The sequence below is a fragment of the Triturus cristatus genome, chromosome 6 (assembly GCF_964204655.1).
Source record: "Triturus cristatus chromosome 6, aTriCri1.1, whole genome shotgun sequence".
In the NCBI taxonomy this organism is placed as follows: Eukaryota; Metazoa; Chordata; class Amphibia; order Caudata; family Salamandridae; genus Triturus; species Triturus cristatus.
Window position 1 is genome coordinate 1,716,230,926 of NC_140589.1, and position 26,773 is coordinate 1,716,257,698.

Consider the following 26,773-nt stretch of genomic DNA (forward strand, 5'->3'; position numbering starts at 1 on the left):
ACCAGAACAGAAATGGTCAGGAAGAGGACAAAGACATGACCAAAAATAAGTGCACTTGATTTCTAGCTCACTTGCTTAAGCACAAGGGTGCAGAGAAAGAATATTGAGTAAAAAATATCGAATTGCACAAATATAGTGTCAAAAATATTGTGGGTCAGGAATATCGACATACAAATTCCCGTGGTCAAGAATATCGATTTTAGGTAAGTAATATCAATTTAACAAATATCAAAGTGTTTAATATTGTTTGCAAAGATATAGGGGCCTATTAGGATGGCGGGACCAGCCGCCAGTGGTGCGGCAGTCCCGCACCGGCAATTAGGATGCCACCGCCACTGTGGCGGTGGCATCCTCTATTCCCACCATTGTGGCCGGTGGTGTACAAGGTAACAGGCACCGCGCGTTGCCTGCCGCACTGTCCATGAGTACCCCCCATGTGCACCCCCCAACATCCTGGGGGCCCGCAACGGGCCCCCAACTCAGGACACCGCATGCCTTTTGGTGGCGGCAACGCCGCCATGGAAAGGCTGCTTCAGGCTGCCTTCCTAATATGGATGGCGGTGTCTAGCAGACACCGCCACCATATCAGGCCCCTTTTCCACCCAGTCACCTGTGTGACCAGCGGAAAACCGGCGGACACTCTTTCCGTCCGCCGGGGTCCCCCCACCATACTAATATGGCAGGGGGAAATGGGTGGCGGGCAGGGTCTGATGTAGGGCGGATCGCCACCGCCCGCATGGCAGTGGCGATCCGCCCTACATCATAATAGACCCCATAGTCTATATTGAGTTTTTATTAATGTTATCTATTTTAGTATTTATTTTATATGTGTGATGTATTTTTTTTGTATAAGAATTGTTTGTATGTTTATTATACGTGTTAAAATGTTATTAGTCATCACTTTTTTTAGTTAGAATTTTGCGTTTTTAGTTCCGTAGCGGGTTGTGGGTTTACAGGGTAATAGACTGGGAAGTAATTTAATTATATAAATTGTTTTGATTATTTTTAGTAGTTATTATTTTTTGTTATTTTTTGTTATTTAAATTTTACGTTTTTAGTTCCGTAGAGGGTTGTGGGCTTATAGGGGAATGGGCTGGGAAGTAATTTAATTATATTACATTTATTGAATAATTTTTATGTATTAATATTTGTTTCATTGAGATGTTATAGTGTTAAATGTGTAAAGTAATTTATTATTGATTATTTAAAATTAGTTGTCAATTATTTTAATTTTAATTAATTGCCAATTAATTATGGTAATTGTGTAATTAATTTTAGGTGTGTGTCGTGGTGTTTATAGGTGTAAATGGTGGGAAGGGTGGGAAGTAATTTATTTTTTTGTGTTGACATTTTTTATTGGCATTTCATAAAATACAGTAGAGCACAAAGAATACGGTCCATAACAAAGTACATGAATCAAAAAATGATAGAAACACAAAACAATAAATAAAGCAGCACATTGAAGTAGAAGAATTATTATATCTGAAAAATGTAATAAAAAGGAAACAAGTATAGGGAAGCCATTTATTTTTAGTCGATGAATTAATAATTATTTGTTAATTAATTTTAAATAATTAATTAGTAATTAATTATAGTAATTGTGTAATTAATTTTAGGTGGGTGTTGGGGTGTTTATAGGTGTAAATGGTGGGAAGGGTGGGAGGCAATGTATTTTTTATTGACAAATTATTAATTAGTTGCTAATTAATTTAAATAAATTAATTAGTAATTAATCATGGTAATTGTGTAATTATTTTTAGGTGAGTGTTGTGGATATTATAGTGTTAAAGAATGTGTACTCAATGAATGTTTATTATACACTGACCTGCAACTGCCAAACAGCTAAACAGAGGCCCAAAACACAACCACTCCTTATAACACACCCACCCAAAGTTCAAACACAGCCACACCCACAAATGGACCAATAAAAAGGCCCAACACACACAAACCATGATCCTTTGCAACAGATCCACTACTGCCAGACCACAGAGACAACGCACTGCACCATACTACATCCATCAATACACCTTACACTCGCACTCCTTCACACAACCACCATCACAAACACCCCCTCATCACATTCACACACACACCATCACAACCACACTCACACACCCACAACCATCCACACCAACACCCCCACAACCATCCACACCCACACCCCACACCATGCCCACTAACAAGAAACCAAAGTTCACAATGGAGGAGCTGGAAGTCCTTGTCGACGAAATCGTCAGAGTCGAGCCACAGCTCTTTGGAACATTGGTCAGACGGACCAGCATATCCGAAAAATCAGCCATGCGGCAGAGGATTGTCAATTCTGTGAATGCTGTTGGGGCCACCAGAAGGACCAGGCATGAGTGCCAAGCCAGGTGGTACGATCTGCGGAGGACGGTCCGCCGCAAAATGACGGACGATCACAACCAGGGGAACATCACTGGAGGAGGGCCGCCCCGCAGACCGGTACACTACCATTCCCGGGAGGAGAAGGTGATGGCCACGCTGCCGCCGGTGGGAGTAGACGGAGTAGAAGGAGACCGAGAGCCTGGTGAGTACACAAACAACTCACCTCACATGGGGGGTACGCCATACACAACCAAAATACCAATCATGCACGCAATCCTGTTGTAAATTGAAACACGATGTGATTAAGCATTCACTAAAGACATGAATTCCCCTTTTATGACCAAGTCTCTTTTGTTATGTTGACTAAAGTCTGGACTCCATTTTGTATTGTCATGTCTCCACGTGCTCAACACGAGAAGAGTCCTATCTTCGTGTTAGGTGCTCTTGCAATCTGCCTAGTAACAGTCTATAAATAGTTCCTTTGTCCGTCTGGCGCATGCCCAGGCTTGACCACATCTGTTATCAGTTAGTCCTTGCTTGACCATGTTTTCGCGGGCTCAAGGAGTGTGTCAGCTCCGCCCACATATTGATCTTGTATCGAAAATGTCCATAAAAGGTAATATTCTTTGCCTCATGTTGTATCCACCCACTTATGAGCCCCTCTGTTGTGTATAAAAGGGGACCGTGTACGCAAGTCCTTTGTGCTACTCTATGCAATACTGAAGAGTGTTGTATAGATTGTAGGACCACCCTTAAGGGTTAATAAACTTTGTCTTTGTACTTTGCAGTTTCCGTGCCAACTTCCTTATAGATTCCATTGCAGGAGAGCGAACCCTTGTGTCCTGCGGGCCTAGCTGGGGCCTGTATTCATCAATTGGCGCCCGTCACATGGGGCTCATCGGCGACTCGGATGCTCGAAGGATTGGTCGCGACGAAGGTGAGGAATTTGGCCGGGGATGTGATCACTGCCAGCGGCACTTTAGTCCTGGCATCCCGAGGTTTTTCTTCCTTCCCTTCCGAGCTGACCATCTGGGTGGCGCCGGTCCTCGACTGAGACCTCTTCTGTCGGTCCTGCCGTGACAGCCGTTTGGGCGAATTTTGGAGCTTGGCAGTTGGAATCTGGACTCTTGATTGGTAAGAACCGTTGTACGGTACTTGCTCCGAGTTTTTGAAGCCTGGTTTGGCTATTTGAGTTTGATTTGTGATGACCGGTCATATCTTGTATTGGCTATTGTGAGAATATATGCGTTGCAACACATATAGGCAGGTAATGTGGAGATATTTCTCCGGAACTGTGTAACTTTGAACGGCACAACGTTTAAGTGCCATTTCTGATAATACTGCATATTTTGCATTATTTTTGAGCATGCCTGCTTTCAGCGCACTCCGTAAGTGGTGCTGCTGTTTTGGAAACCGGTTACACCTCGAGGAATCTGCTCCAGCCCCCCCAGAGGGGACTCCTAATAGGGATATGTATGTGAAGCATGGTCTTTCCTCTATAATGTATAGCACGATATGGAGGAAATACACCAGGAAGGATCCTGAGTTGCGATGGCCTTTGTATGGATCGTTTGATATGCGTAAGATTGAGTATGTGGAACAGTGTATGTGTAAGCGGCGTGCTCGTCAAGACATATTTGAATGTGTGCGATTATGGGTGAAGGAAGTGCGTGAGCGAGAGAAACGTGAGAAAGCGCTGTTTGATAAAGAGCAACGGAAGAATGATCATGTGCGAGCACAGGAAGCAAAGCGTCGGGAGGAAAGAGAACTGGCGGAGAGACAAGAGAAAGAGCGTCGGTTGCAAGTCTCGGGTCAATATGCTGTTCGTCAATCACTTTATCCTGTCCTTAATAATCCTGACGATGATTTTTATTTATTAGATCGTTCTCCGCCCCCTTATGTCGGCGCGTCTGCCCCGAGGTCACAAGATTCTGGATCGGTTTCGGGTAAGGTAGACACGCGGTCCATGTTATCGGCTGACCGAATGGGTGAGCTTCGGCAAGTTTCCTATCGTGCACTTAAGGGCAAGTTATCCCTTGCTGAGTTGTTGAATTCCTGGGAGCTGTGGCAGGATAGAGAGAAGTTGTATTTTTTGGGCCACTTTTCTGATGAAGTGATTGCTGCTTTCCGGAAATATTCCAGCGTCTTTGAGCCTGACGATGTGGTATCAGATGCTAAAGCATTGCGTAATGGTGTTTTCTCTCCCTCTAAGGCGCCTGATGCGGTTCGGCGGCTGTTTGCATTGCGGGACGCGGTGAGGGACCTTAAAGAGAAAGCACGCCAACAAGCTGAGGAGGAGAAGCAGTCGGATTCGCATACCGGAGATGGCCACTCATCCACCTCCCAGTCAGATAAGAGCGACCTAGTGCATGCTAAACCATTGCGAGAGGCGGCACCTTTGTATGTTCCTCCTAAAGGAGCGGGGACTAGTTCGGATATTACCTCCGCCGATGCCAAGGGATATTTTGTGTACAATTGGGTTTATACTCCTTGGCATAGGGCTGATGTCATGGCATTAAAAAATGCATTGCCTGATCCCCGCAAGAATCCAGCGGCCTTCTACGAAGAAGTGGAGGGGGCCCTGAATTCTTGGCAGATATAGATCTGTTCTTTGGGCTTATTTTACCACCAGATATGTGGCGATCTGTGCGGAAGGTGGACGATGTTGCCGCTTTTAAAGCTCGGTGGTCTGAGCTGGAGGATGAGGATAGGGAGAGGAAGCCCGCGCAGAAACCACCTCAGCTTATCTTAGATCTCCCTGCTGCTATTCTGACTAAGTTGAAGACAATCATCCCCCCTAAAAAGATTGACTGGAATATGCTAGCCTCGTGTAAGCATAAAGTTGACGAATCAGTTGCAGATTTCTTTACGCGCTTTGAGGAGACGTTTCATGATTTTAGTGGTCAGTCACTTACGGATGATACGGGTCGACACCTCTTTGCTGATAAATATGTGGCGAATTTACTACCGGCGATCGCAGCCCGCCTAAAAGCGAGTGAAAGTTCTTGGTCCACTGCGACCCCGACAGCCCTCCTGACTATAGCTCAGTATTATGAGCGCCAGGAGCAAGAAGCGAAGGGACAGGAGGAGAAGAAATCGAAGGATTTAAAAACGAAGGTGATGTTAGCGCAAGTATATGGTCCGCCCCGCCGGGGTGTCAATAGAGGTAGGGGAGGATTTTATGGTCCTCCCTCGGGCCGATCTGATTTGAACAGGAATCAATGTGCGTATTGTAAGCAATCGGGACACTGGGCCAGAGATTGCCCGGCGTTGCATGCTTCGCGTCAGGGACACAATCAGGGTGGCCCGAGAGGTAGAGGGGGTTTCTCGAATTTTAGAGGGAATTCTAACGATCACGCTCGTTTTGACCCTGCCGGGCAGCAACGAGATAGGCCTAATGTTTTCGATCGACAAAACCAGTATCAAGTGTCGGGGATTGACCGCTCTGGGTACCATGATTCTCAGCATGCATAGGAATGCGTTGGATGGGGGTTAGAATCAGTTGAGGTGCCGGTTGATCAGAAGGGTCCTTACGTATCAGCTGAGGTTTTGGGTTCTACTGATCAGTTCCTAGTGGATACAGGAGCGACTCGTAGTGCGCTGTCTAAACAATTGGTTCCGAGGGCTCCCCCATCTGGCTTAATGGTTACATCGGTAGGGTTCGACGGTACACTCTCCCGAAGCCCTCTTTCGTGGCCCCTCACATTTCAGGTTGATTCTTTTTCTGCACCCTGTCCGTTTTTGCTTGCCCCGAACATGCCGGACAACATTATGGGCCTTGATATGTTAAAGCACTTCAGGGCTACGATCCGCTGCTCCCCTGCTGGAGTGCGGGTGATATTAAATGACAATTACCCCCGGTCTGAACGGATGTGTGTGGTTGCAGAGGATGCTGTGTTAGCTACCCTCCCTCGTGCTTTGTGGGCCACTTCGGATACTGATGTGGGACGGATGGTGATTCCGCCTGTTCACATTAGTGTCCAGGAGGGGGCGGTGTTACCACGCCTCCCACAGTATCGTATTTCCCAGGAGGGGGAAGAGGCTCTTATACAGATTGTGCAGGATTTGATTAAGGTGGGAATAGTGGAGGAAGTTCCCTACAACGTCTGTAATAGCCCGATTCTACCCATTTTGAAAAAGGATACGGATGCCAAAGTCTATCGGTTTATAATTGATTTGAGGGAAGTAAACAAGATCGTGATACCTCAGTACCCAGTGGTTTCTGATATCACAACGTTGCTTACTTTGGTCCCGCCTACGGCGACCATGTTTTCAGTTATTGATTTGAAAAATGCCTTCTTTTCGATTCCTATTCATCCCGATAGCCGATACCTTTTTGGTTTCACTCTAAATAATAGGTCTTATCGATTTTGTAGAATCCCTCAGGGCTACACGGAAAGCCCTAGCATTTACAGTCAAGCTTTGAAAAGACAATTGGACTCCTTTGTTTTGCCCGAGGGTGTCGCCCTCATTCAATATGTCGATGACATCTTGCTGGCGGCCGACACTCCGGAGTTGTGTGAAACGAGTACGTTGTCCTTGCTTTCCTTTTTGGCATCCCACAATCACAAAGTATCTCGGAAGAAATTGCAGTTCTGTAGACCAAAGGTGACTTATCTGGGTCACCTTTTGTCTATGGAGGGGCGTGCACTCACACCAGATCATGTCCAAGTAATTCTGGAAACGCCAACGCCGTCCACGCAGAAGGACGTGCGTGCATTTTTGGGTCTTGTTTCTTTTTGTAGGCAATGGATATTAGGGTTTTCACACATAGCCAAGCCATTGTTAGCCCTTTTGACAAAAGACACACCTATTCCGCTTCCGTGGTCAAATGAGTGTGACACTGCCTTCCAGAAATTGCGACAGGCCCTCTGTTCAGCACCAGTGTTAGGGACTCCTGATTATACAAAACCTTTTTCGCTGTATGTGCATGAAAAAGATGGATGTGCATTATCAGTTTTAGTGCAGATGCACGGCGACAAGCAGCGCCCTTGTGCATATTTTTCGGCTGTACTTGACCCTGTTGCCCGAGCATTGCCTGGTTGTTTTCGTTCGGTTGCGGTGACAGCTGTGTCAATACGCCAAAGCGAGGGAATTGTGTTATCTCATAAGCTGTTGGTATTAGTCCCCCATGCTGTTGATGCCCTGCTTAATCAGACAAAGACGCAGCATTTGACCAGCGCCCGTTTAACGGGATATGAGCTGACGCTCTTGGCCCCTCATATTACGTTAAAGAGGTGCGTAACGTTAAATCCGGCCACATTGTTGCCATACCCCGAGACTCAGTCTGAAGCACGGAAAGCACATGATTGTATTCTTGTGACTGAAGAACAAACAAAGGGTCGTATTGATCTCCAGGATACGCCCTTTCCAGATGTGGATGGAGAACTGTGGGTGGACGGGTCATGCCTGAAGCTACCAGATGGTACGACTTCAGCAGCGTATGCAATTACCACATTGCAAACAATAGTGGAGACAGCACGCATACCACAGAAATCAGCTCAAGCAGCGGAACTGATAGCATTAACACGAGCATGTGAGCTCAGTACAGGATTGTGTGTGAATGTTGATACAGATAGCCGGTATGCCTTCGGAGTAGCGCACGATTTCGGCCTGCTCTGGAAGGAGAGAGGGTTTTTAACATCACATGGAGTACAAATAATGCATGGGGAGTTAGTTCACAATCTTTTAACTGCATTGACATATCCGAAGAAAATTGCCATCGTTAAATGTAGCGCCCATAGGAAAGTAGTCGATAAAGTTGGAGAAGGGAATGCGTTAGCAGACCGGGTGGCACGGGAGACTGTGATGCAGCCCGGTGCTACTGCCATGTATGTAGTGAAGTCGCAAGTAGAGAGATGGCACGATGCGAAGGAAGAAGTGCGAGAAATGCAGAGGACCGCTTCTGATAAAGAACGGGAGCAATGGTCCAGTGAGGGAGAATTGGATGATGAGGGTTGCTGGAGAAATAAGCAGATGGATAGATGGAAATTACCCACGGCTTTTGTACAACCTATGGTTCAGATGGCACATGGGCTAGCACATGTTGGAGCTTCCGCAATTGTAAAATTGCTTACCCAAGTCTGGGAGCATCCAGAGATTGCTAGCACGGCAAAGAGGGTGGTGCAGACCTGTATGATCTGCCTGAGGTACAACCCAGGAAAGGGTACTCGAACTCCAGCAGGAGGATTTGTAACACCTACTGCACCCTTTGAGGTTTTGCAGATGGATTACATCCAGCTTGAGCGCTGTAACAATTTGAAGTATGTTCTAGTAGTGGTTTGTGCCTTTAGCAAATGGGTTGAGGCATACCCTACGAAAGACAATACTGCAATGACTACCGCCAAGATGCTGTTGAAGGAGTTCTTCCCTCGATATGGCGTTTGTAGACTTCGGTGGAGTGATAACGGACCCCACTTTATAGCGGATGTTATAAAGTATGTTTTGAAGGGTCTGGGCATCACCCAGAAGTTCCACGCAGTGTTTCACCCCCAATCTGCGGGACTAGTCGAGAAGTATAATGGTACACTGAAGCTCAAGATCGCTAAAATCCAAGCTTCGACGTCTTTGACTTGGCCAGATGCTTTACCGCTGGCGTTATTGTCAATTAGATCGGTACCGCACTCTCGAACCGGTCTTACACCGTACGAGATTGTCTTTGGACGCCCAATGAATATTTGGGGACCACCAAAACCTAAGACTGTGTATGATGTACCTTGTGTAATGATGAATGATTATCTGGCGCAGTTAACGGATAACTTGGTTTCTATTCATCAACAGGTCCGGGAGGCGCTCCCAGATCGGTCCACCGGTGAAGGACATAGTCTCCGGCCTGGCGACTATGTCATGGTGAAGATCTTTGACAGGACGTACAGCTTGGAGCCGAGATGGGTTGGTCCTGAGCAGGTCCTACTTGCAACGAGGACGGCTGTGCGAGTTTCCAACAGGAAGAATTGGATCCATTCCCTGCACTGCCGCAAAGTACCGCCCGGATTGGTGGAGTTTGCTGTATTGACCGATCAACGAGAAATTCTGGCTGCAGAGAAAGGCCGTGCTGGGGAACCGAACGGCACTGAGGAGCTCTTTCCGGACCACGCGACTCCTGGAGGAAAGCGATATCATCTCAGGCCAAGGAAGTGAATTCTTCAGTACCGGGACATGTTGTCAGAACGGCCCTTGGGTTAGTGAAACGGAGAGCCAATGAGGCAAGGGGGGGGGATCAGCCCTGCATTAGTGTAGCGACACCCGTCTTGGCCCGTTGGTGAAGAAATCGACCGCTGCCTAAGGGGAAGAGTTCTGACAAACCTTTTAGTTTCAGGAAGATATTGATCCTTTATTCTGACATGGAGAAAAAGAAAATCCTTTGTGCAACAGGTTTTATGCTTACAGTAGCTATTGTGGGGATAACCACATGGTTTGTGGAGGATGTGACTCCTGCTCGAAAGTTACTTGTGTTGACTACTCCCGTGCCTGAGGAGCACTACTTCTATACCCTTCCGTATCAAGAATTGAAGCATCGTCAGTCTTATTTGAATAACACTTTCATCCAGATGTTGTATCATACCCACGTTGCCACGAATGCTACGAACTGTTGGATATGTGGTATGATGCCAGCTCACCAGAAGAAAGGAGGAACGCCATTCATACCTCTTCCTTTCTCTCATAATGGCTCTTGTAGAGCATGGTATACTTTGCTTTTTGCCACCCGGAAACCCACAGTGGGACGATTACTCTTTAGACTCAATAAAGAATGTCATCAGGATAAAGATGGATATCCGCAAGCGAATGGGACAATTTGGGAATGGGAAGAGTATCGACCAGACAATGAATCGATTCCTTATATTTTCACGAACACCAGAGACACTGTGGGAAAAGACAGATTTGTGATTCAAGTGGCACAAGCTCAAGCGGACCTGTGTGTCCAGAGTGTGGGTTATATTCCTGTTGGGGTTAGTGATTGCATTACCATATTAAACATCGACGGGTTGAATAACAGTACCTTTTTAGCATCCCATAATACATACTTCGTATGTGGAAATAAAGGTTATTACCGTTTGCCAGCCGGTTGGTCTGGAGTATGTTATGTAGCCTTTCTATTGCCCCCTGTATTTTTGGCACCTGCATCCTATCATAAGGATTTGAAGTTGTTAAATAATGTGACTGTAAATAAGTATAAACGTACTCTATCAATTGATGATGTGGATCAGACTGACACTAGCCTGCAGCAGTATATTGATTTTAATTTAGGATTGTTTTTCTTCGTTGGGGCTGCCCTAAACAGTAGGAAAGTTCGAAGGTTAACAAGAGTGGTAGAGGCCGTGACAAACCAAACCGCTGCTGCTCTTGGGAATCTTACGGAAGAATTACAGATTACTAGAATTGTTGCATTGCAGAATCGTATGGTGTTAGATGTTATGTTAGCCGACCGAGGTGGAGCTTGTAAAATTATCGGAAGTAGTTGTTGTGTGTTTATCCCTTACCACACGCTGTCAGTTTATAATGCTATCAACAGGTTGCACAAAATTGCAGCTGAAATCCATACAGAAAACGGCACTTGGTCCTTTTCTGGATGGTTTTGGGCATTGATCACTGCTTGGGGGTGGAAGGTTTTAACTGGTCTTTGTATAATTGTAGCAGTTCTGTTTTCTTGTTGCATCTGTGTCCAATGTGGTCCCTTGCTCTGTTCCTTATGTGTATCATTCTGTACTCCCGATAAGAAAGCTATTGCCGATGTCACTTATCAGAAACATTTAGCTAAAGAAGTAAAAGAAATGATGACAATTGACATATATGATGATTATCCTAACAAACCGGATGTCTTCAGTAAATGCTGAAAGGGTCGTCTGTTGTAAATTGAAACCACGATGTGATTAAGCATTCACTAAAGACATGAATTCCCCTTTTATGACCAAGTCTCTTTCGTTATGTTGACTAAAGTCTGGACTCCATTTTGTATTGTCATGTCTCCACGTGCTCAACACGAGAAGAGTCCTATCTTCGTGTTAGTTGCTCTTTCAATCTGCCTAGTAACAGTCTATAAATAGTTCCTTTGTCCGTCTGGCGCATGCCCAGGCTTGACCACATCTGTTATCAGTTAGTCCTTGCTTGACCATGTTTTCGCGGGCTCAAGGAGTGTGTCAGCTCCGCCCACATATTGATCTTGTATCGAAAATGTCCATAAAAGGTAATATTCTTTGCCTCATGTTGTATCCACCCACTTATGAGCCCCTCTGTTGTGTATAAAAGGGGACCGTGTACGCAAGTCCTTTGTGCTACTCTATGAAATACTGAAGAGTGTTGTATAGATTGTAGGACCACCCTTAAGGGTTAATAAACTTTGTCTTTGTACTTTGCAGTTTCCGTGCCAACTTCCTTATAGATTCCATTGCAGGAGAGCGAACCCTTGTGTCCTGCGGGCCTAGCTGGGGCCTGTATTCATCAATCCCCCCAAAGCCAGCACCGGACACAACCACACTCCAAAAACACACACATGCCACTAGCGCCTCCATGCCCCATGCCCCAAGCAAGGCCATGCCAAGTCACAGGCCACACAAAACACCAACACAAGACAGGATGTCCCCGATGCCGGTAGGGTGGGCCTCAAAACTAACATAGAGCAACTCTGAAGCACACAACAATGCCCTCAGCCCATATGGCCTAGGGCACAGCCATACAAACACTGTGTCCCCACACAGTACTGTGTTGCCTGCAAATGGTGGCCGCGTTGCAGGATGACATGGGTATGAAGGCACAATTTGAACATAACAGCAGCTAATGAAGACGCATCACTCTGAAAGAGTGTCAGCACACACCGCCACAGCAGCAGCGCAGACTCAGACACTCCGCCCAATGGGTGCCCGGAGATAAGAAACAAACCCACATGAACAAGCCAATGGCCTTTGAAAGACCTGCAAACTGTGTGTGCCCAGGAAGCTGGGCTGAGGTGACAGAGGGTGACACACAGAGGGAGGGAGAGGGGGAGAGAGAGGGAGGGAGAAAGAGGTGGACACAGGGAAACAGACAGAGGGAGGGAGGAGGGTGACAGAGGGAGGGAGAAAGGGAGACAGAGGGAGACGGACAGAGGGAGGAGGGTGACAGGGGGAGGGAGAAAGGGAGACAGAGGGAGACGGACAGAGGGAGGAGGCTGACAGAGGGAGGGAGAAAGGGAGACAGAGGGAGACGGACAGAGGGAGGAGGCTGACAGAGGGAGGGAGAAAGGGAGACAGAGGGAGACGGACAGAGGGAGGAGGCTGACAGAGGGAGGGAGAAAGGGAGACAGAGGGAGACGGACAGAGGGAGGAGGCTGACAGAGGGAGGGAGAAAGGGAGACAGAGGGAAACGGACAGAGGGAGGAGGCTGACAGAGGGAGGGAGGAAGGGAGATAGAGGGAGACGGACAGAGGGAGGAGGTTGACAGAGGGAGACGGACAGAGGGAGGAGGCTGACAGAGGGAGGGAGAAAGGGAGGCAGAGGGAGACGGACAGAGGGAGGAGGCTGACAGAGGGAGGGAGAAAGGGAGACAGAGGGAGACGGACAGAGGGAGGAGGTTGACAGAGGGAGAAGTACAGAGGGAGGAAGCTGACAGAGGGAGGGAGAAAGGGAGACAGAGGGAGACCAAATCACCCTTGGGTGGTGTGGCCATGTCCGCTCGTCAGCAGGTGGACTGTGTGCATATAGACAAGGTTTGGCAGTGCGTGAACCCCCCCTTTAACCTTTGATAAACACTGGGCCATGTGTCAATCTGTGCACGAGTGCATCCGTGCTGCAGGCACAAACCTAACCTTACACCCAGTATACTCACCCACTGTGTTTGTCAGAACCCTGTCACAAATGCTTAAGTTACCTACCTGCATTCTCAAATAGCATGGAAAAACACCATTTGGCCACGTACAGTGCAACACGTAAGGCGGCTCTGCATGGCTTGCTACGCCCGCTCACTACACTGCTGACTGCGTTCCAAAAAGATGCATCAACTAAGATTGTGTCACACATAGGTAAAGTGTCGAAAGCTGTGGCCAAGGGACATACCCATGCACAAGTGCACTGTGAGAGGAATGCAAGCCAAATCCAACCACCCAGAGGAACTGTGCCAACTCAAAAATGAATGAAACATGGATGTCGCATGTAACACAATTAACATTGTCTCTCTCACACACAGGTCAACGTCGTCGATCTCCCCCCAACACTGGGGGGGAAGACTCACAGGACCAGGCTCTGCGTGAAGAGGACCCCACCGGCAGCGACGACTCTCACCACTCCGTGGATGACCCAGACCAACCTGGCCCCTCTGGTGTCCAACCACCTGCAGCACCTGCGTCAGGTACAACTGTGCCAACCACCACCCCCATTCCTGCCACATCCCAGGAGACACCCAGGAGCCCTGCCCGCACATAACAACACAGCCAGTCTGTCTAGGAGGGACAAGGTTCTCCGGGCACCCAGGAGGAGGCAGGCGACACTGCAAATGCCATCCCTCAGGGGTCCCGGAGACCCGATGTGCCCACAACGGCAGGCCAGGCGCAAGTGGGCAGGGGTGGTGGGAGTGGAGGACGGCGGAGGCACGAACCTGACCAGTTGGCTCAGGAACCGGTAATGTCACACGTCAGCAACATCCTGGACACATACCGGCGTGACACCAGGGGCATGGTCCAGATTGCGTCCACCCTCACAGACATCAAGGGGACCCTCGAGGAGATGAAGACCCTGCAGGCCGAGCCACATGCCTGTCAACAGCAACACCAAGGACGGATGGAGGCAAGACAGGCTGAGCTTGTGGCAGTGCAAACGGACATGACCCGTGTACTCCGTCGGATTGCCGAAAACATGGGCAACCCTCCCTGTGCCACCAGGCGAAGAACATCACCACCCACAGGGAGGGATCAGGAGGAGGAGGATTCATCCGACGGAGCATCACAAGCATCGTCACGGCCTGCTTCTGAGGGTCCCCGCAGGAAGGTGGGTCGTCCACGCAAAAGACCATGAGAGTCAGCGGAACATCACCATCTCCCAGGTCACCTGGCCTGGCACCTGGCCCTCTGGCCCAACAGCAGCACATCATCACATGACATTCTCTGGCACATGGACTTGCTGGTCACTGTCTGACCAATGTTGACAAAGACTGTGGCATAGACTCCGATGACTTCCAATGGCAAGGATACCAACTCCCCCTGTGAACTTTATATTCTACACTCCCGCCAAGCACCTCTTGTCATCCCCCCAAACACGTACCCCACCACAAATAAAAATCATCACAATCACGAGATGATGCCGTCATTTTGCATTATTCCACTACATGTGTGTGTTGTAAAGTCAAACCATGCCTGATTTCTGAAGTAACTCCAACCATCCATACCCTGGGGTCTGAGTCTGGCACAGGACACACATGGGTCACAATGTATCATCCAATACAGACATGGAGCACCATACTCACCCTTGATGGGCCCAACCAGCTGAGGGGGTGCCCGCACAACTGTGCCTACAGACCTATTTAGAAGAGCAACAGTCATGCGCAGAGGTCAGGGATCATGTGGAGTGTCCTAGGGTGCTACTCCCAGGTATGTGTAGACACGTGGCAGAACCATGTCCTGCATGCTTGAGTCAGGTGGATGTGGAGAATGGTGGGCCGGCCAAGGTTGGATGCATGGAGATGGCACAATGGGGTGTTGGATCACAGTGGCACAAGGTTGTGTTGTGGTTGTGGGCTGCATCCTGAGTGTGTGCGTGGATTGAGAATGTCATCCTGCAGCTGGCAGTGATCCATTCCCCCCCATCTCTGTTGGACGTTGATGTGGCCTGGTCGCCGGATGTAGAAGCAGAGCTGTGCAGATGCACCCTGGATGTGGACAAGTATCATGGGAGTTGTAACGCACATGTCCGTAGAGTGCAGGGTAGGATTAGACACGGATGTCGTAGTTGACCTGGGGGATGGTCTCTCTTGCCTTGAGGTGGATGGAACTGGGGATCTTGTGCATAATGCAGAGTGTGCTGCAGCATGAGGCACAGATGCTGCTGATCAGCATAGCACATGTCAGCAAGCAATCCATGATTAACACCAGCTCGTTTGCGTGGACACTGGGTGCCCTTGCTGCAGGGCCTGCAGCAGCATGCGCCATGTCAAGAAAACAATGCCACAAGTTGCACACAAAGACAAGGATCTCAGGAAGGAACTATGCAAAAGGTGTATGTCAAGGAAGGAATGTCTGGTTCAACATGGCACACACACACACAATGGATGCACATGCAGCACAGTGGCCGTCGTGGAGACTGACATGCCACATTACCTACACAGCCATGGACATCATGCACAATACAGATTCTAATCCCTGACAAACAGCTTGCATCTTGCTACTCTACACATAGACTCATATGCACTATCTCTGATAACTATGCCAGACATGCCGCATGCACAGTGGCAACAGACCACCATTGACAGAGATGAGGCACCTTGGAGGCAGAGGGACACCTTTATTAGTCATGTGTGTCGGAATGCTAATGCAACTCTGTCAACACATACACAGGTCATGTGGATGAACATGTTGGACCGACACTGGCACCCCCCTTTGCACCACAGATGCTGGAAATCCATAGAACTGGCACACAAGTGACGGGTTACAGCTAAACACCCCCTGCTGCTCACGAAGAGGCTGCTATACACCATTGAGCCTCTAATGGGGAATTCACACACCATGTCAACCCGGTGCAACCCGTATGTTTCCGAGGGCAGTGTTACACACATTGATGGCTTCATCACAATCCACAACCCCATTACAGATGACTGTCACCAAGTCTGACCATCAATTCAGGTGAATTCAGCTCCATGTCATGTGCCCCATGGTGATTCTACATGTATGCAAAGTATCCAAACATGAACAGGAGCAGTGCACACACATTCAAAACAAATACCACTCCCAAAAAGCCGTGATGCATCCCTTACCCTAAGGAGATTTTCAAACTTGTCCGTGCATGTAACGCTGATTCAGCACATGTTGCTGTGTTCATGAGGAATAGCAGGAGCACAACAATGCCACCAGCAGACAGCATGCGCAAGTACCTGTGGATGAGAGACACACCAGAAGTCAGCCAAAAGAAGCACATCCGCATGCATGTGCATGTACTCGACACGTATAAGGTTGTCAACATGCTAGGTGACAATGATGACTCTGGAAAAACATTCTTCTATTGCACCATCACTCGAGTGACACATCCAAACACACCTCTGACTCACTTGGCAGACATGCAGATGGACACACACATTGCAACACATGCCACACACGGCCCAATGCGTGCACACTCAGACACTGGAACTCACCACTAAGCAAAGAAGTTGCGTATGAGCCGACTCCGGATGTCCTCTAACGCTTCCTCCTCCTCCACATCACTTGCCTCGTGACCAAGCCCTTCATCCTCCACGGGTGGATGGTCCTGCTCATCCGGATCCAGGATGAGTGGCACAGCTTTCTCCACTGCCATGTTGTGCAGCATGCAGCACACGAGGAAGATCTTGCAGACCTTCACCGGTGCATATGGGAGTGCGCCACCGGTCTTGTGGAGGCAACGGAATCGGCTCTTCAGGAGGCAAAACGTCCTCTCCATCACTCACCTGGTCCGCCCATGGGCGTTGTTGTAGCGGTGCTCGGCAGCCGTGCTGGGGTTGCGGAGAGGCGTGATCAGCCATGGCATGTTGGGATAGCCAGCGTCCCCTACATGGAAACATCATGGACAAAAGTGGGTCAGGAGAAGTAGTAAGACAGGAAGATGACATTAAATACAGGACTGCCAGAGTATACCCACCAACAATACATGCTCGTTCGTGGCACAGCTGCAGCATCATTTCAGGCACCCTGCTACGCCTCATGATGTAGGGATCGTGTGCTGATCCTGGAAAACTAGCACAGACATGTGAAATCACCATGTTGGCAAGACACACCATTGGGGCATTAATGGAGTGGTAATGCTTGCGGTTCCTATACGCTACCTCCTGTGCCTGTGGTGGTACCAAAGCCACATGTGTTCCATCTATGGACCCAATGACATGGGGCATCCCTCCCAGGGCATAGAACTCGTGCTTGACACCTGTCAACTGCTCAGGAGTTGGGAATTTAATTAACTCATCCAGGTGATCCAACATGGCCTCTAAAAAATCATGCAGAACACGGCTGAACATGGTTTGGGACATGCCACCAACATGAGCAATGGTATATTGAAAGGTACCCGCGGCAAAGAAATGTAGGGCTGCCATCACCTTCATCTTGGGTGTCAGTGCAGTAGGATACCTGTGTAGCGGTTGGAGGTGTGGTGCCAGCCGTGTCGTCAAGTCCTCAATCAACTGTTGGGGGAAGCGGTAGCGGCGTATACAGTCATGTTCCCTCAGGTCAGCCAAGTCCAGAATTGGTCGAGGGAGAGGCAGAGCCCTGCAGTGAATTTGAAGGGACAACGAAGAGTGAGTACAGTACACCACCAATGTCAATGTACTGAGCACATGTTCAACAGGCAATACACATATGCTACATACAGAGTCAGGTCTGTGCAATATGCCCTGGACACGTATGCCAGGCAGGTGACACTCCTACCAAGAGCCAGCTACAAACGTCGATTCTCAACCTCAATATGCCATGCCATGAAACTAGCTGTGGGCCAGTGTAAGTGAACAGGCAGACACATTACAGGAGTTACAGACATCCACATATGTGCAGAAGAAGGATGTTTATTGTACAGACAGGTTGCGGAACACTAGATGCACAGGTCACATGTCATAGAAAAAGGACAGACCACACACGTTGCCATGAAGGAGTACATGTCAAGACTGATCACACATACATTGAGAGTATGCAGATATGTCCTTGTTTTGAAACTCCATGTCGATGCATACATACACACCTTACGTCGGATTACACATGTGGGCTGGTGTGCGTAACAGTGTGCCATGCCCATCTACACACAGACACATGTTGGTTGCAGCAACTGCAGATGCATTTGACCAAACACCTACAGCAAACCTATGGGAACACATGACACACACATGACATAGTTACAGCGTGCAACACGGGCATTCACATGTCAGGGGTAATATTCCGTGTACCTGGCATCAGGGGACAGTTGCGGGTGTCAGTGACTGTGCCATGCCAGTGACGCATGGCTCAACAAGTCTGTACTACATGCACACATGTCAAAGGAGTGAAGGGGATGTGTGGCACATAGGGCACCATCACACATGACATGTGTACACAGCTCATCATACTTTTATTTGCTTCACACCTCAGGAGTAATGTGCCACATCACAGCCTGACACACCTGTGCCCGACACATGTAGTACTGCACAGACAATGCCTTGATGTCCAGCCTTGGCCAAGTATGACAGCTCTATTCCTGTCTGTGTGCCGCCTGTCACCACTGTCAGGTGTGAAACGCACCATACATACGCTCTGAGGGCGTGTGTAGGGTCCCTATCACTATGGGAGTGCTGGCGTATGCGTACGCCATAGTGATACGGACCGTACACGCGTGTGTAGGGTCCCTATCACTATGGGAGTGCTGGCGTATGCGTACGCCATAGTGATACGGACCGTACACGCGTGTGTAGGGTCCCTATCACTATGGGAGTGCTGGCGTATGCGTACGCCATAGTGATACGGACCGTACACGCGTGTGTGGGGTCCCTATCACTATGGGAGTGCAGGTGTATGCGTACGCCATAGTGATACGGACCGTACACGCGTGTGTGGGGTCCCTATCACGATGGGAGTGCTGGCGTATGCGTACGCCATAGTGATACGGACCGTACACGTGTGTGTAGGGCCCCTATCACGATGGGAGTGCTGGCGTATCTGTACGCCATAGTGATACGGACCGTACACGCGTGTGTAGGGTCCCTATCACTATGGGAGTGCTGGCGTATGCGTACGCCATAGTGATATGGACCGTACACGTGTGTGTAGGGTCCCTATCACTATGGGAGTGCTGGCGTATGCGTACGCCATAGTGATACGGACCGTACACATGTGTGTAGGGTCCCTATCACGATGGGAGTGCTGGCGTATGTGTACACCATAGTGATACGGACCGTACATGCGTGTGTAGGGTCCCTATCACGATGGGAGTGCTGGCGCTATGGGAGTGCTGGCGTATGCGTACGCAATAGTGATACGGACCGTACATGCATGTGTAGGGTCCCTATCACTATGGGAGTGCTGGCGTGTGCGTACGCCATAGTGATACGAACCGTACACGCATGTGTAGGGTCCCTATCACGATGGGAGTGCTGGCGTATGCGTACGCCATAGTGATACGGACCGTACACGCATGTGTATGGTCCGTATTACTATGGCGTACGCATACGCCAGCACTCCCATAGTGATAGTGACCCTACACATGCGTGTACGGTCCTGCTGCTCGTGATTCCTCTGGCACCATGTCCAGGTCTGTGGAGAGGGCCCAGCCATTCACCATGGAGGAGAATATGGCATTGGTGGATGTGATCCTCCCACAGTACACCATGCTGTATGGTCGACCAGGGGAGCAGGTGAGTGCTGTCTCCACTAGCTTAGACTGTGCCCCTTTTTCGTGACTGTGACTTCTGGTATTGTGTCTAACCCTGGGCGCGACACTACGCTTCGCCCACGTAGTGTACGTAGCGCTGCCTGCTTCGCAGTTTTCGAAGTAGGCGAAGCAGGCAGCGCCTACGCACACTACGTGGGCGAAGCGTAGCTGCCTGCCGCCCACCACCCGCCTCCCGCCCGCCGTACTTTTAAAAGAAAAAATTAATTTGTAATAAAGGAAATTAGGCACTTACCTGACGCGCGGCGTCTCCCGGGGCTCCCTCTTCCTGTTTTTCAATTTTCCTGACTAATGCGCATGCGCGGACGCCCGCGCATGCGCATTTCTCGCAAGAAATGCGCATGCGCGGGCGTCCGCGCATGCGCATTTGTCAGGAAAATTGAAAAACAGGAAGAGGGAGCCCCGGGAGACGCCGCGCGTCAGGTAAGTGCGGCTTTAATTTGCTTTATTACAAATTAATTTAATCTTTTAAAAGTAGGGTGGGTGGGTGGTGGGTGGCGGGTGGCGCGTAGTGGGGCTACGCGAAGCGCGTAGTGTGCGTAGATTTGGGCACACTACGTGCTGCTTCATGTAGCCCCACTACGCCCACTACGCCCACCCTTAATTGTGTCCCTGTGTGACAGACATGCAATGTTGTTTAGAGTGGGTCCCAGGGTGGGGAAGGCCTCATGTCTCCCATGCAGAGCATGCTGTAGTTCCTGTGTGCACTCCTCACTTGCATAGTGCTTACTGTGACAATCAATGCATGGTGCATGCCACATTCTGCCTGGCTACTCCTCCTGGGAATGTTGTTGCTACAGTCCTGATGTGATTCTGTGGTCCCCCCAGTGTGACAGGTGACAGTACCCATAGATGTGTGTTTGTTTAGTGTACCTGTGCAGTGAGTGTCCAAATGATGTGTTCGTCCCCTGGACATTGGTGTGTGTGTGTGTAAGTCCCCTGTCATGTGGGTGAGTGCATATGGGGAGTGTTGCACACCAGCTGCATGAGGGATGGATATACCCTGCCCATGTGATGTGAGTAAGGAGCAGTGCTGTGTGACTGCTGTGCTGAGTCAGCCCCACACCTGTGACACCCCCCAGTCTAGTGGCACATGGGCAGAGGGAGGTTTGTACCCGCAGTTGGCAATGGCAGGTGATTGTCCTGTACCTGTGTGTGTCTGTGTACTCTGCTGAGGTTGCATCAGTGGGCTGGGGCATGTGACTGCTTTGAGGTGCTGTCCATAATCCTTGTGCAGCTTGTGATGCACAGTGTGATCCAGGATCATAGATTGTGTGGCACCCCTCATGCCACCTGTGTACTTTCAATGCCACATAGTGCATTTTGCCTTCCCCAGAGGATAATGTCCCTATGACAAAGGTGCAATGAGTTGCCTGCATACCATGGCCTGTTCAAACAAGACAAATTGTTAATATGTGTGTGTCTGTGTCATTGCTCAGGTGTATTAAAGTATTCTCACTTTTGCATCCTCACAGGTAGGCGTCCATGTCAAGGGGGAGATATGGAAGCAAGCCGTCAGTGCCGTGAGGATGACGGAGGGTCGGAAGCGGCGCCTAGCCCAGGTGAGGAAACGCTGGCAGGATATCCGGTGCTGGACGAGGAGGATTGCACGGGTCCTGCTGGGGGACTCACCTGAGAGCCAGAAGAACCGTGGGCGCCGGCGTCTGACCCACATCCATAAGCGTGTGCTGGCGGTGGTCTTCCACGAATTGGATAGGCGCTTACAGGAGAAGCAGCAGCAGGAAGGGGGTAGGTACATGTATATTTGTTGTGTGTCACCAGCTTTTGGAAGTGCGCAGTTGCATGGATACACTGCCAGGGTTTAAATGTGCAGTGCATAACCAGTTCCCCAAAGTAAACCGGTGCTGTTCTTCCTCCCTTCCCCTCCTTGCCATGTGTTCCCTGGTCTGTGTGTAGTCACTCTTGCACAAGGTAATCTAGGCTGGCAGTTAATCCAAGTGCCCAATGCTTGCAGCATCATGTGTGGGTGTGGTGTGTAACAGGTTTTGGGACCTTGGCTGTGCCCTGGCCAGTTCAGTCATTGTGGGGTCCATGTCAGTTGGCACTGATGCTGAGTCCCGACATAGGAGTGTGTCTTAAAAGTGTACTGCCTTCCAGCATGCATGTCCAATGTTGTGCCCTCTGACATGATGTGCATGAGTGGGAGTAATGCATAGTGCAGGGACGGTTGCTTCAGTTGCAGTCATATCCATCCAGGACCATGGAGGAGTGTGGCCACTACCGTGCCCTGGGGCACCTTTTCCTAGGTATCATGTGTGTCATCCAACAATGTGGACATTCTCTGTGTCTTCGGCATAGGTTGGGCTCTGTGGCATTGTACCCTGGCCTCATCTGTATTGACGTAAACTGTGCTACATGTGTCCACTGTACAGTGTGACCCAATTTTGCTTGTGCATACTCACAGTGGGCAGTGCCTGTGTGTCTTGGAACGACAATCTGATGGTGGTTGATTGTCAATGATATATGTGGACAGGCGCACCAGGGGTAGTTTGTGTACAATCAGGATTTAGTGCAGGCCATGTGTTTTTATCCCAGAGTAAGAGGTGTAAGTACTTCCTCTGTCTCAATCACATTGTCTCAGATAGGGGGTGGTTTGTGCGGGCAAGGCCTACGTGTCCAAATCTGAAGTCTCCTTGCTAGGTCTGGCCTGTGTGTGATGTTTGTTGTCTGGACATACACTCAAGGTGCAGTGACCCAATCATTTTGGGTATGTTTTAATGTATTAGCTTTGCAGCATGTGCAAAAAGTTAATAGACATGGTTCCTGCTCATCCCTTTTTTGGCAACGCTGTGTGGTACAGATGCTGTGCACGATTGTCCCCAAAGCCTGGCTCCTCTGTCCAATTTGATATCAACTAATTTGCTGTTGGGTCATGCTCTCCATTGTTTCTCAGTGGCATGGTGGGTCAACCAGCTGTGTGTTGCAGGGCCTACATATGTACCTTGTATTGTAGATGTTACTCATGTTGCTTTTCAGGCTATGCACTGTGACCTATGTAGATTTGACTCATGTGACATATGTATACAGGTGTCTGATTATTTCCTGTCTGTTCACCTTGCCCACAGCATCGCCGGGGGACTCCGAGGGAGACACTGGCACGGACCTTGAGGAGGGAGCAGACACCAGTGGCAGCAGTGCTGTCTTGTCTGGCGCATCGAGTGGCACGGAGGCCGAGTGGAGTGAGGCGGAGGACCTGTCCAGTCCCACCACCGACTATGACGCAGACGGGTCCGAGGCTAAGCTCCCAGAGGGGGCGGAGGCTGCTCCCACAGCTGAAAGCAGCACTCGATCTCTACCCACCCCCTCCATTCCCATCACCGGCCTCCCACTTGCTCTGGTCCCTTCCCGCCATGCTAGGTCACCACGTGTCTCCTTCTTGCCAGGCACCGCACCCCCTGCCCCTGTCTCCACTGCTGCCGTGAATGCCGAGTCTGTGGACATCCTGCGCCAGTTGCAGGTTGGTCAGACTGCGATGCTTAATGTCCCCCATGGCCACACCCGAGTGCTCACCCAGATCGAGGCATACATGGAGGGCATCTCAGCTGCGCAGTCTGACCAACGCCAGTTGCTGAGGTCCATAGACTCGACACTGACTGCAGCAGTGGGTCTCCTGCAGCGCTACGTCCCCCCCTACCCCTGCACCATCCATACTTCCCACTCCCATGCCTGTCCCAAGCACACCCAGACGTACCCATGCACGCACCCCACCAGACACAGGCACCACACCACCAGGGAAGGTCAAGCACACACCTCCTGTCACGCACACACAGGGTGAAGTAGGCACACCCACTGGGTCGGGGGGCAAACGGAAGACACGCAGCCACAGTGGGAGTCCACATTCATCACAACCCACTCCCTCCAAATCCACTCCCCTCAGCTCTCCTGGCCAAGATTCCACCAAAGAATCCTTCCTGGCCGCTCTGTCCCTGAGCCACAGTGTGACAACACCCCGCAAGCGGTCGAAGGAGTCCCCGGTCAGGGTAGTTGAGTCCCCCCCCTGTCCACACCCTCCCCCAGTAGCGCTGCGACCCATCCCTCCACCCCACCCCCCCTCCTTGGGGCCTGTGGTTCCTTCAGGTGCAGGGGAGACGCTGGAGGACCTTGCAAGAGTGTGCAGCGCCATTCTCACCTCCACCTTTGGCGCTGCCCCACCCCCTGTGGTGGAGTCCTCCGTCCCTGCACCCACAACACCTACCCTTGCCCCTCCTGTCCCTGTGGTGCCTGGTCCTTCCCCCCCACATGATGCCCCCCCCCCTGTGGAAGCAAAGGAGGTATGAACTGTGCAGGCAAGCTAGGGGACACGTGTTCCTCTGTGTCCCCCACCAGGAATTGGACTATGGACTGCCCTATGGGCCTTGTACATATTGAACTTTTAAAAAACAATTTTTTTTAATGCTGAATAAAGCATTGTTTTTTTCCCTTTGCACACTACTGCTTTTCTGGTATTGCTGTTGGTGGTGCTGCTCCATGATTTGGGGTGGGGATAATGTGTTAGGTGTCTGGGAAATGTAGTAGTGTGCTGCTCATGGGGTGGACCCTGGTATCTGTGTGCCATCACAAGGTATTTGCGAAATAACTTTGTTCATGAAAGCTCTTACTGCATGGTGACATTGTCCCAAGGTGTGTTCCTTCCTCTGTGGACCCTGACATCTTCCCTGCAGGGTGCTTCCTAAATGTTGTGCTGAGCTGTGTCTACATACCCTTGGTGTGTGACGGATCCGTTCAACTTTGCCCATGCATGCTGGGCAATGTCTCCACCTGCATCATTTGTGGCATCCTTGGTGGTCACTGTACTTGTGTGTGGAGTATATTGACCTGACTTCATGTGGACATGTTCCCTTTTACACACTATGCATGTGTGTACTCCCCGCCTCGCACACATGTGTTACGTGTTCTGCAGGGTCTTTGAGCACCTGACTGACAATTGTGGGCATTGTATCTGTGGGTACTGCACCCTTTTCTTGGGCACTGCTGGGGGGACTCTGCACCCACCCCTCCTATGTCTGGGCACTGCTGGGAGGACTCTGCACCCACCCCTCCTGTGTCTGGGCACTGCTGGGAGGACTCTGCACCCACCCCTCCTGTGTCTGGGCACTGCTGGGAGGACTCTGCACCCACCCCTCCTATGTCTGGGCACTGCTGGGAGGACTCTGCACCCACCCCTCCTATGTCTGGGCACTGCTGGGAGTGATAGGCACCCACCCCTCCCCCTCCTATGTCTGGGCACTGCTGGGAGGACTCTGCACCCACCACTCCTGTGTCTGGGCACTGCTGGGAGTGATAGGCACCCACCCCACCTATGTCTGGGCACTGCTGGGAGGACTCTGCACCCACCCCTCCTGTGTCTGGGCACTGCTGGGAGTGATAGGCACCCACCCCTCCTATGTCTGGGCACTGCTGGGAGGACTCTGCACCCACCCCTCCTGTGTCTGGGCACTGCTGGGAGGACTCTGCACCCACCCCTCCTATGTCTGGGCACTGCTGGGAGTGATAGGCACCCACCCCTCCTATGTCTGGGCACTGCTGGGAGTGATAGGCACCCACCCCTCCTATGTCTGGGCACTGCTGGGAGGACTCTGCACCCACCCCTCCTGTGTCTGGGCACTGCTGGGAGGACTCTGCACCCACCCCTCCTGTGTCTGGGCACAGCTGGGAGTGATAGGCACCCACCCCTCCTATGTCTGGGCACTGCTGGGAGGACTCTGCACCCACCCATCCTGTGTCTGGGCACTGCTGGGAGGACTCTGCACCCACCCCTCCTGTGTCTGGGCACTGCTGGGAGGACTCTGCACCCACCCCTCCTGTGTCTGGGCACTGCTGGGAGGACTCTGAACCCACCCCTCCTGTGCCTGGGCACTGCTGGGAGTGATAGGCACCCACACCTCCTATGTCTGGGCACTGCTGGGAGGACTCTGCACCCACCCCTCCTGTGTTTGGGCACTGCAGGGAGTGATAGGCACCCACCCCTCCTATGTCTGGGCACTGCTGGGAGGACTCTGCACCCACCCCTCCTGTGTCTGGGCACTGCTGGGAGTGATAGGCACCCACCCCTCCTGTGTCTGGGCACTGCTGGGAGGACTCTGCACCCACCCCTCCTATGTCTGGGCACTGCTGGGAGGACTCTGCACCCACCCCTCCTGTGTCTGGGCACTGCTGGGAGTGATAGGCACCCACCCCTCCTATGTCTGGGCACTGCTGGGAGTGATAGGCACCCACCCCTCCTATGTCTGGGCACTGCTGGGAGGACTCTGCACCCACCCCTCCTGTGTCTGGGCACTGCTGGGAGTGATAGGCACCCACCCCTCCTATGTCTGGGCACTGCTGGGAGGACTCTGCACCCACCCCTCCTGTGTCTGGGCACTGCTGGGAGTGATAGGCACCCACCCCTCCTATGTCTGGGCACTGCTGGGAGGACTCTGCACCCACCCCTCCTGTGTCTGGGCACTGCTGGGAGTGATAGGCACCCACCCCTCCTATGTCTGGGCACTGCTGGAAGGACTCTGCACCCACCCCTCCTGTGTGTGGGCACTGCTGGGAGGACTCTGCACCCACCCCTCCTGTGTCGGGCACTGCTGGGAGTTATAGGCACCCACCCCTCCTATGTCTGGGCACTGCTGGGAGGACTCTGCACCCACCCCTCCTGTGTCTGGGCACTGCTGGGAGGACTCTGCACCCACCCCTCCTGTGTCTGGGCACTGCTGGGAGTGATAGGCACCCACCCCTCCTATGTCTGGGCACTGCTGGGAGGACTCTGCACCCACCCCTCCTGTGTCTGGGCACTGCTGGGAGGACTCTGCACCCACCCCTCCTGTGTCTGGGCACTGCTGGGAGGACTCTGCACCCACCCCTCCTGT